The 10,837-nt window shown below is 39.8% G+C and overlaps 1 long non-coding RNA gene and 1 pseudogene across 8 annotated transcripts; one reads left to right on the top strand and one right to left on the bottom strand.

Annotated features, from left to right (window-relative positions):
• Positions 1–1,366: 1,366 nt before the first annotated feature.
• Positions 1,367–7,735, top strand: LOC147921520 (uncharacterized). Of its 8 annotated transcripts, none has more exons than XR_015589074.1 (13): positions 1,367–1,885; positions 1,996–2,301; positions 2,405–2,623; positions 2,873–3,053; positions 3,178–3,499; positions 3,625–3,713; positions 3,865–4,122; positions 4,223–4,257; positions 4,358–4,492; positions 4,596–4,980; positions 5,074–5,167; positions 5,338–5,521; positions 5,640–7,735. It is a non-coding gene; the product is annotated as an uncharacterized LOC147921520 (long non-coding RNA). The 8 variants fall into 8 exon arrangements; XR_015589073.1 differs by having other exon boundaries at positions 5,259–5,521; XR_015589077.1 differs by having other exon boundaries at positions 3,625–3,759.
• Positions 7,736–9,245: 1,510 nt separating this feature from the next.
• Positions 9,246–10,405, bottom strand: LOC147921519 (zinc finger BED domain-containing protein RICESLEEPER 2-like; annotated as a pseudogene).
• Positions 10,406–10,837: the final 432 nt, after the last annotated feature.

The following is a 10,837-nucleotide window of genomic DNA, read 5'->3' as shown; positions in this document are numbered from 1 at the left end:
ATGTAACAAATACATGTAACGATGTTGGTTTGAGTTTTTTCTGAATTATGACACTGCAAAGACTTTAATGTTCGAGTTAAGTTAAGGTCTGAATTATGTTTAGGCTCATGATTATGAGTAAAACTGAGGATTAAGTTAAACTCCAAATTATGGGTATGTCGTAGAATGTGCTGTTGTTTTCGTTTTAGCAAAAGCTTTATTTATAAAAAATAAACCCACCACCCCCTCACGCATGATATGTTGTTAGTTTTTTATTTCTTAATTTTCAACTCTTGTAGCATAATACTACTATATATGTTTTCGCCTATCATTCATGCCTCGGCAGCAAGTATACGTCGCAATTTTATTCTGCCATGAATCATATGTTATAAATTACTTATATATTCTTTTTGTCAGCAAAATTATTTAATATTAAAACAATAGGAGTGGTTAAACTAATTAATATCAAAAGTTAGAGAATTCCCTTTGCTGGCACAAAGATTTGATGCTTAGGTTGCTTTTGTATAGTTGTAACTTAATTTGTAACTAATATTTGCTGGTTAACTTTCCAATCTTCGTATATTTTTATAACGAAGACTAATTATACAAAACTGATTTCCACAAAAAAAAAAATGAAATAGACATGATTAAAAGAAAATTTATAGTATATATATACAACTATTTAATGATATTAATATGAATTTGGTGAAGAGGGTTGCAGTGTAATTGAGAGTTCAGGACGTTATATTGTTGTTTTTATTGGGTGTTAAAAGGTTACGATACTCTTTATGTAGTTATTATGTTCACTTGTATCTCTTCTCGATTGTTGACTTTATTTGTTGCTTCATTGGATCATTGACTTTATTATACGTTATCCAATCACATGTTTTTCTCCCCGGTGTGGCCGTACCAGAAACGTATAACGTTCATCTCCTTAACATGTTTTTGATTAATATGGTGACTTTGTACCACAAGATTCAATTTTTTTCTCGTCCGTTAAGTCATCATCTTTTCCTTTTCTATCGTCCCTAAAATTAACATCTTTAATTTTTGATATAATTCTATTATTATTATCGACCAATCTATCAAATTTAACTTATTAACTATATATGTAATACATGCAATTATGATGAATGATTCTACAAAAGAACTTGACTAAAGTAATCTAAGTGCAACTCTCCCCGCAAAAAAGCTGTATTGTGTTCACTGCAATTTGAAATAAACCTGAACGACCTGAAATTTCTGAGTCGTGGTGTTTAGTGAACCAATAAAATTTGATCATTCTGATTCATATATATATATATTTTTTTTGACAAACTTAAAACTTAGGTAGCAGAAGGCCCAAGGCCCTTTTAGCCAAATTATCAGTTGATGATTTTGGTTTCTAGGAATGAAATTAAAGGATACAAAATCGAAAAATTGAGATAGAGAAAGGACATCATGGAGAGTCCCGTGAAGTTCCTTGATCTGGATCTTCTGATTCAAAGCTTGGACTAGCGATTGCGAGTCGGAAGCAAACGAGATGGAGGTGATGTTCGATTCGATTGCAACTCTAATCGCAAAAAGAGTTGCTACCGCTTCAGCCATCAGGGGAGAGTTGATGTGTGTTGAAGAGTCGGAACCATGATCCAGCCAAATCCTGCAGATCCGTCATCTTTCCAAGAGGCATCAGTGAAACAATGAAACGTACCAGGGGGTTCTGGAGGTTTAGTGACGGGTCTGGGAGTTCGAGACGGGTTTTGGGGGAAACTGTGTGCGTTCTGCCATTCTCTAGCTCTGGTCAAGGCTAATTGTAAGTTTTCCTGCGCCACGATTCGCTTCTTATTGAAGATTAGCTGGTTGCGGGAAGTCCAGATCGACCAGAGGATCCATGGGGAAAGGGGACCTGCACCAATGCCTGTTGGAGGTAAGCATATAAGTTTATTTACCTTTTCGATTCCCTACTCCACAGTGGTGAAAGAATCCAGGGGAGGGTTTGAGTGGAAGGGTGCGATTGACCATATACGTTTTGCATAGGGAGAATGAAAGAGAAGATGGAGGATTGATTCCTCCTCACCATAGTGGGGGCAAATAGCGGAGTCCGTGATATTTCGATGTTTAAGGTTCAGACCGACCGGGAGGGCGTTTTGCGCAACCTTCCAAAGTAGAAGCTTCATTTTTGGGGACGTTTTGAGGTTCCAGATATTGCTTTGCCAGTTGAAGGTTATTGGTATTGCACTAGACGAGTGTTCCTTCTCTAGGGATGATGAATCCAGTTTTGTTGCTTCAAAGTATCCAGACTTTGCTGAGTACAGTTCGTCCCTTGTTGGTAGCCATGCCCAGGTATCTTTTGCTCCTTGTGCACTTGGTTTCTGTTTTTGGATCGTATCCGCATACATTGGGAGGATATTTCTAATAAGTTCCATATTCTAATTGTTTGAACCAGGGGTAATGAGGTCTGCGACCATGAGGTTCTATGTGGCTTCAGTTGGTGGTCCCATCGGAGCTAAAGGTGAGACTAGTGATAACCAAGGGGATCTCCACAGTGGTATACTTTCTCCCGTACCCACTAAAACGCCAAGATTGGACTTGAGGAGATCTCTACCCATACAGATGCTTTTCTAGCCATGAGAGGCAGAATTTGGGGCAGGGGATTCGAGAAAAGGTGAGAACTTACAGTATTTTCCCAATAGGATTCTAGCCAGTAGACTCTGCGGTTTGGTGAGAAGTGTCCAACCTAATTTAGCCAGAAGAGCCTTGTTAAATAGCTTAATATCTCTGAGTCCCAAACCTTCCACTTTTTTTGGTTTTGCTAACCTTTTCCACGCGATCCATGACATCTATTTTTTCTTTGTTTTTGATTCCCACCAAAAACGTGTAAGAACTGATTGAATACGCTTACAAAGCGATGCAGGGAGGTGGAAACAGGACATTGTATAGGTTGGCATGGCTGTTAGGACAGATTTGAGCATTGTTAGCTTCCCAGCTGTGGAGAGGAAGCGTGAAGACCAGCTGAGAGCTCTCGGTTTGATCCGGTCCACAATGGAAGAGAAAAGATCCTTCTTCTTTCTCCCAAACAACTCTGGTAAACCCAGGTATTTTCCTTGTCCTCTTTCTTTGCTGATTTCAAGTACGTTTTTAGCTATCTCCTTTGTATTGGCTGGGGTTTTACTTGAAAAAGTGATGGATGACTTGGTTTGATTGATCTTTTGTCCTGAGGCATATTCATACTTTTGGAGGATACGACGAAGTGTTAGGACTGTGATAGTCAGAGCGTATGAAGAACATTGTATCATCCGCAAATAAGAAGTGATTCACTCTTGGACTCCCTTTTGCTACTCGAAGACCTATTAAATTTCCTTAGCGTCGAGCTTTTAAGCACAGACCCGAGAGGACTTCATTACAAATGATGAAGATATATGGTGACAGGGGATCACCTTGGCGGATTCCACGCTGGAGGTTCACTAGACCTTTGGCTTGGCCATTGATGAGAAAGGAGTATGAGACGGTGGAGACGCATTGCATGATCCAGAGAATCCAGGTATTGTGGAACCCCATTTGTACTAAAGCAGCCTTATTGAAATCCCATTCCAGTCGATCATAAGCTTTACTCATGTCTGTTTTAACAGCCATGAAGCTTTGCTTTTGTGCTCCTGATGTCTTCAGATAGTGGAGCGATTCATGAGTGATGAGGACATTATCTGAGATGGCTCTTTGTGGAACAAAAGCAGATTGATTCTCCGAGATACAAGAATGTAGGACCGGTTGCAGTCTTTTTGCTAATACCTTTGCAATGATCTTGTAATAAATTGAGCAAAGAGCTATAGGTCTATAGTCTGCTAGTTTTTGAGCCACTTAGGTTTTAGGGATAAGTCTGACGTGAGTGTAATTGATCTTTTTTGGCAGGGATCCCAAGATGAAGAAGGATTGAACCTCTGCAATAATCTCCTCACCCACTGTAAGCCAGTTGGATTGAAAAAAACTTCCTGAGATGACATCGGGTCCTGGGGCTTTATCCGGGTGGATCGAGAAACAAGATTGTTTTATTTCAAGGGGGGTTGGCATGGAAATCAGCATCTCATTCATTTCGGGAGTGACATAGAGGGAGAGAGCTTCTTGGGCCAATGAGCTCCTATTAATTTCTTGGGAGGAGAAAATATCTTGGTAATACTCTGAGATAACTTTCACTATATCTTTTGCCTCGTAAACCTTCTTTCTCGAATTTGGACAGAAATGTTATAAATGGCTCTTCTGTTTTTTGTAGCCGCATGAAAATAACCCGAGTTTTTATCTCCTAAGGTAAGCCAAAGTTGCCTGCTGCGCTGCTTCCAATACTCTTCTTCCTTTTTTGTAGGCTAAGAGCAAACTCTGATTAATAGAGTCAATGGTGGTTTGGCAGGCAGTATCATCGCACATAGTTTCTTCCAGTTGGTCTTGGAAGGAGGAAATTACACGTTGACTGTTTTGGTGTTGCTCTCTGCTCCATTGAATGATAGCTCGTCTACATAAGTGTAGTCGATGATCTATGGGGGATGTGGGTTCAAGATTCCATACTTATGCTATAATACTGCTAATTTCAGCGTTATATCTGAATCTTCTATCGTATCTGAAGAGGTTCTTATGGTGTCTTTTTACAGGGTCAAAAGAGGATAAAGGGGACGATGATCAGATTGTTCAAAGCGCAGATATTCACTTCTCCCAGAAGGGTACGCTAATATCCAGTCGCTATTTGCCATTGCTCTGTCCAGACGGAACTTGACAAGATGCGAATGCCTCTAACCCCTCCACGAGAGAAAGTTCCCAGTGTGCTTCAGATCATATAGATCACAACTAGACATAAAGGATTGAAGGTCCGTGAAGGAGCTTTCTGATCTCATGGTACCGCCCATTTTTTCATCATTGCCAATGATGTCGTTGAAGTCACCTATCAAAAGCCAGGGACCAGTTCTGTTCAGGGCATATTCTTGGAGATGGTTCCAAGCTTGGAGTCTTTAGGACCTATCTGGTTCTCCATACAGGAAGGTAGCAAAGAAATCACAACCTTTTTCCTTAATCTTGGTATCTATAAAGTGGTTGTTTGCATTAATGATATCCAATGCTATGTTGTCTTTCCAGAAAAGAGCAAGACCACCCGCGGCTGGGGAAGCAGGGGGAACCAGATGATGGTGTGGGTAGTCAAGCCATTGAAGAGTTTTTAGAACTGATTCAGGTGAGTTTTTTGTTTCCATGAGAAACAAAACATCTCGGAAAATCTTTTTCTTGATTTCCCGGAGTCTTTGAACTGTTATGGGGTTCTCCAGCCCACAACAGTTCCAACTCATTAGTCTTAAGGAAGAGGGGTTGGCGGATTCTGAATATCCGCCTTCTTCTTCTTGCTAGCACGGATGAGGGAGATTCGAGGTGGACTAGGGGAGGATGGGAGATTCAGTGATTGTTCGCGTGGTGTTTGTTCCCTGCACTTTGTATTCCCAGCAGAATGATTGGGACCTTTCTTTTGGTTTGGTTCGAGGGACCCGATTTTGAGGACATAGTGCGATTGGGAGACTTCCGAGGAGACCCTTGGGTAAAGATTATTTTTTGCGATCTTACCCCTCGTAGAGTTTGGTTTGAATTCCCAACCTGTTTTTGAGATGGGGGTAGCCCCGTCCTCTTTTAATTGTTTCACCCGTGTTCTTTTGTAGTGCTACAAGGGCTTTTAAGCCAGTGGACTTTTGAATTTTGCTTGCATGAAGATCATGAGGAGGAGATGACAAGTGATTTTTGGCCTTTTGGTTTGATGTTAGGATGGAGTTTGCAGTCTCCTCCATTAGGTTTTCAGAATCAGTCTGTAATACTCTTAGTCTTCTCGCAGCACTTTCAACAGGATCAGGACAGGAGATGTATTGAATGGTGACCTCCTGGAGCTCATTCAAGATTTGTTCGCTAGTTTGGGGTTCATGTTCAGGTTGAGCACTGAAAGTAGCATGGTTTAATTCAACCGGATCAGGGTTCCCCTCAGGAGGTGGAGTGAGGGGATCTGGACTTTCAGCTTCTCTCTCTAGAGGAGGTCTTCTAGCTCTAGAAGAAACTGAAGGTTCACCATTTAACTCTGATGATGATCTGGTTTTTTCTCGCCATTGTAGATTGCGAACTGGTCGGGCAGGGGAACGAGGATGGCCAAAACGAGATGGAGATACCTTATCACCTCTGCGGTATGTTTTTGTTGTAGCACTTGTTCTGTAAGGTCGGTCAGTTCGCTCTCTCGAGTTGTGGATACCTTGTCGACGAGAAGGTGTGTCTCTAGGTTTATCAGTCAGGGCCTCAAAAGACATTTTTCTAGGGTTTTGGTTGAGGCGTTGTTGAAAGGAGTTCTCATACGAATGGGTTTGTCCTCGTGGTGGGAGGAAATTGTTTTGTGGAGTGTAGTAATTCCTGGAAATTGACTGCTTTGTGGTCGGGGGTTCCTCTGTCTTTGTTTGCGGATATTGTACTCTGGGTTGGTCTAGTAGTCCTGGGCAGACAGATTTATCATGCGTAAGACGTTGACAGCGGAGCAGTGATTTTTGTGGTTTTATATTCCAGGCAAATAATAGCTTCGCTTCCCTCAGCAAATTCGATGATTGTCTTCTTTGTGAGTGGTTCTAAACCGTTTAGGAGGAGTTGGATGAGGATAGAGGAGGGGGTGATATCCCAGTCTAAGATTTCTCCTAAGGCTTCACCTATGGAGAACACCATTTCTTTTTTCCAGTAATGCTTCGGGATGCCTTGGATCTCGATCCAGAAAGGTATCTGGGATGGAAACGAGGGAGATATAATGGGTTCCCAGCGTTGTAGGATGACCATCCAGTGGTCAAAGTGGTAAGGTCTGTTAGCTAGGACTTGAAGGATGCCTTCCTCAGTTTCAAAAGTGAACTGGAAGATGCCTTGGTCGAGGTCTACACCTGTTGCTTTTCCGTGAAGGTTCCAGCGGTTTAGTAGAAACAGAAAGAGAGCCCATATTCTATGGATTGAGGGGTTTGTGAGTCAGCCTATAAGTGTGAGGAAGTTTTCTTGGATCAGATCTGAAGTGTCGAGTTCAGGGGCTATGATTCGCTTGCGGGGTGGAGGGGAGAAACCTCGTTGAATCTCTTTTCCTTTTAGATGGTATGGAATACAATTAGACATGGTGATTAGCGCTAAAGGGGGTGAGTGACGAAAAACCGGTAGGAGCACAAGGGCGGGAGAGTAGTGGAAGTTGCTTGAATCAAGAGTTTTAAAAAGGTTTGGCTGATCGGTTGGATAGAAGTAAATTCTGTGGGGGAAGCAGTAATCGTGGATTATATCAGTCGCATAAACACATATTAGATTTTAGTTTGGGAAACCTTTCAGATCTAGGTTTTCCGATGAGAGATTCGAAAAATTGGTCGGGAGTTACCGTTGGACCAGGGGTTAAAAGGTTAGACTCTGCTGCTATTGGAGGAACAAGGTGGGTGAGATCTGGATAAAAGACTTCTCCATGACTCCTCGGAGAGTGTGCCTGGAGAGATTTTCGAAAAAACAATTGTATTTGTCTATGTCTATTATGATTCATATTTATCTGGTCATTAATGCTTACTAGCTAATCAGTTGAATCTCGAAGTAATTTAGATAGAGGCGATTTTTCCTATGAAATAGGCTTTGCTGCATAATCGTGTTTTGTAGCTTGAACTTGGTAGTGATAGACTTCTATTCTTTTGAATCCTTGAATGAACTTGTCGAGATCCCTAAGGCCCTAACACCCAACGTTTCGTTTTATTATAAATTTATTTTCGCTTTCTTATTTCACACCAAAAACCAAAATAATATTTTTCGTTTTTTTTTCCTTATAAGACTCGGTTTAGTAGCATCAATTTCTATGTGGTTCGATTCTTTAGTTGTGTATTTGCAACTATTGGGTGGTTTGAGCCTTTGAGGTGATATATTTGAGTGAACAAATCTACACATATCGTCTATTCTTTCTACTTGGCAATTACGTAATATTAGATGACGAAACTAGCAAAATTACATCGTCTTTTTCAATTGGTGAACTTGAACTTCTCAGTCAGTTTCATTTCCGTTTACTTTCTCTCTTTAATTCACTGTTTTCTCTGTATTTTTCAAACATAGAAATCAATTCTCTTAAAACTTTTTTCATTCATACCTCTGAAAACACATTCATACTTATAGCATAATTTCCTACTTGCTATACTCTCACACTAACACTCAAAAGCACTGGATTAACCACCCCATACTAGGTATGGTCATCACTAGCTTTTAGGCTAACATTACAAGCATAAGACTACTACCTCTCTCAACCACTCCAACAACTCACAAATTTAACTAAACTTAGTTCTACTTAGAACACACACCAACATACTTCAACTATAAACCCATCTGAAAACACTTATACTCTTGAGCCATAACCAAACCTACAAGGCCCAAACCACTTTTTAATTCACAACACAAAACCTTTATTTTATTTGTTGACTTTCTTTTTCTTTTGTTGACCTCTCTTCTTCGACTCTTTTTCTTTAGATTCCAAGTTCTCTTGTACTAACCCCTTTCTCCTTTTCCTTGGTCTTTGTTTCCTTCTCACAGATGTTGACATGTTTGTTTATCTTCTTCAGGATCGACTGAAAATAAATTGTTGTACTTGTACGTAAAACGTGAGTTTTTTTAGTTTAGGGACAACCATGAACCAATACATCTTAACATTAAAACCAAAAAATAAAACCATGAACCAATACCTATGTTGGTGTGGCTTTTCCTTCTAAATAATTCTGCAATCGTTTCACTAGTTTCTATCCAAACACCAAATTTATTTAAAACCCTAAATAGAATCTCAGATTATTCTTCAAATAATAATCTCATTAGTTAAGTAGTATAGCTAGGTGTAGCCCTGGGCATTCAGGTGACCCGATCGGGTTCGGGTCGAGTATTTCGGATTTTCGGGTATTTCGGATTAAGGGGTCCTAGACCCATTCGGGTATTTCTAAGATTCGGGTCAGATTTCGGATAAACACCCATCAGGTTCGGATCAGATCGGGTATCCGATCTCAATCCGAAATTAAGTAAACCAAACTCAATTAACATTCAATAAACCGATCAATAACCATAAACATAAAGAGACCAATGTTCAAAATTCAAACCATAATCTCGTTCAAACAACCACATAACAAGATTGTTAAACAAACAAATCCATGTCTTAATAAACCAAGTACTAAACGAGCAAGACAACAAAGTAAACCAAAATTAAAAAAACCAAATGATATACAAAACCAAGTGATTGTAAGCTTCAAGTAGTCGAGACCTTAATCTTCAATGCAGAACTCTGAAAATCAAAGAATTGGATGAGCTAACATAAACTATAAGAGAGGCAAAAACAGAAAAATAACAAGATCGAGTGATATACAAACCTTTTTCAAGTCGATCTTCATATTCTACTTCTGCTAGAATTTGAGCATTGGTAAGAACTCTTGATTCAATTGCAATGTCTTGTTTCATCCACTGCTCAGTACACATCAAAACCTCAACCATATAGGGAGTTAGGCAACTTCTACATGGTTCTATTATCCTACCATTTGTGCTAAAAGCACTTTCAGATGCTACAGATGACACTTGAATATCAAAGACATCACGAGCCATTTGTGATAGAATAGGGTACTTACCACAATTGACTTTCCACCGAGATAGAACATCATACTCAATCCCCATCATCACATCTGGATTCTCAACAGCCTCTTGCAGGTATGTAGTCAACTCATCTTTTGTTACTTGAAATCCAATCTCATTTAACGCTGCTTTGTACCTTTCGTCAATTGTGAAAAGACGAGGAACACTATCTGCTTCACTCACATCTGGCTGAGATGACTGAAAAGGCTGAGACTGAGATGACTGAGATGATTGAGATGACTGAGAAGGCTGAGAAGGCTGAGAAGGATGAGATTTGGCATACCGATCACTATACTCCTTGAACATATCAACCAGAAGATTGTAAACCTTGTCATACATCTCTTTATATGTTGGAGTCTCTCACCATACAACTCAGCAAAACAAATCTTAGCAAAATGCAGCTTCTTACTAGGATCAAATATTGTCGCTATTATCAACATCATATTGATATTACTAATCCCACCCCAATACTTATCAACTTCTTATACATTTCCTCAGCCTTTATCTTCAATTCGGAATCATAACTAGAACACAGCAGGTCAAGATTGGTTGATATGTTGACAATCTCTCCATAACACTTATGAGAATTCAGTCTAGTAGAAGCCGAGACAATCAATGTTGAGTTGTAAAAAATCTCTAAAAACTTGTCTAACCTTTCAACTGCACGCCAATCTTTGAAGCTAGGAGGTCCAACTCTCTTTTTTCCATTATCAATCTCCAAGAAATGATCATTGTATAGCTTGTCTTTTGTCTCCACCTTATCAAATGCTACCTTGTACTTAATTGCCCTCTACAACATCAAATAAGTCAAATTCCACCTAGTCTTAACATCCAAAGGCAAACTACCCCTTGTCATCCTAACAGAATCTATCTTCTGATCAAATGCGTTTTGCCTATTTGAGTGGGATCTAAAATAAGAGATAGCATTCCTGATTGCAAGTACATTCTCAGAAACTTCAGTCAACCCGTCTCTCACTATCAAATTAATGATAGGACCAGCACATCTCACATGCATAAACTCTCCTTTCATAACTAAAGACTCATCAGAAACGAGAGAGAAAGCAGTCTCAAACTTACTCAAAGCATTTGTATTTGCTGTTGCATTGTCCACTGTAATAGAAAAGACCTTCTCTATACCCCAATCAGCTAAACAATCAAGAAGAGTAGCTGCAATTGTCTCCCCTTTGTGGTCTGTCACATACTTGAATCCTATTATAAGCTTCTTTAGTCG

The sequence above is a fragment of the Camelina sativa genome, chromosome 18 (genome assembly GCF_030686135.1).
Source record: "Camelina sativa cultivar CO46 ecotype springtype chromosome 18, ASM3068613v1".
In the NCBI taxonomy this organism is placed as follows: domain Eukaryota; kingdom Viridiplantae; phylum Streptophyta; class Magnoliopsida; order Brassicales; family Brassicaceae; genus Camelina; species Camelina sativa.
This window is presented reverse-complemented; position numbering and strand designations above follow the sequence as displayed.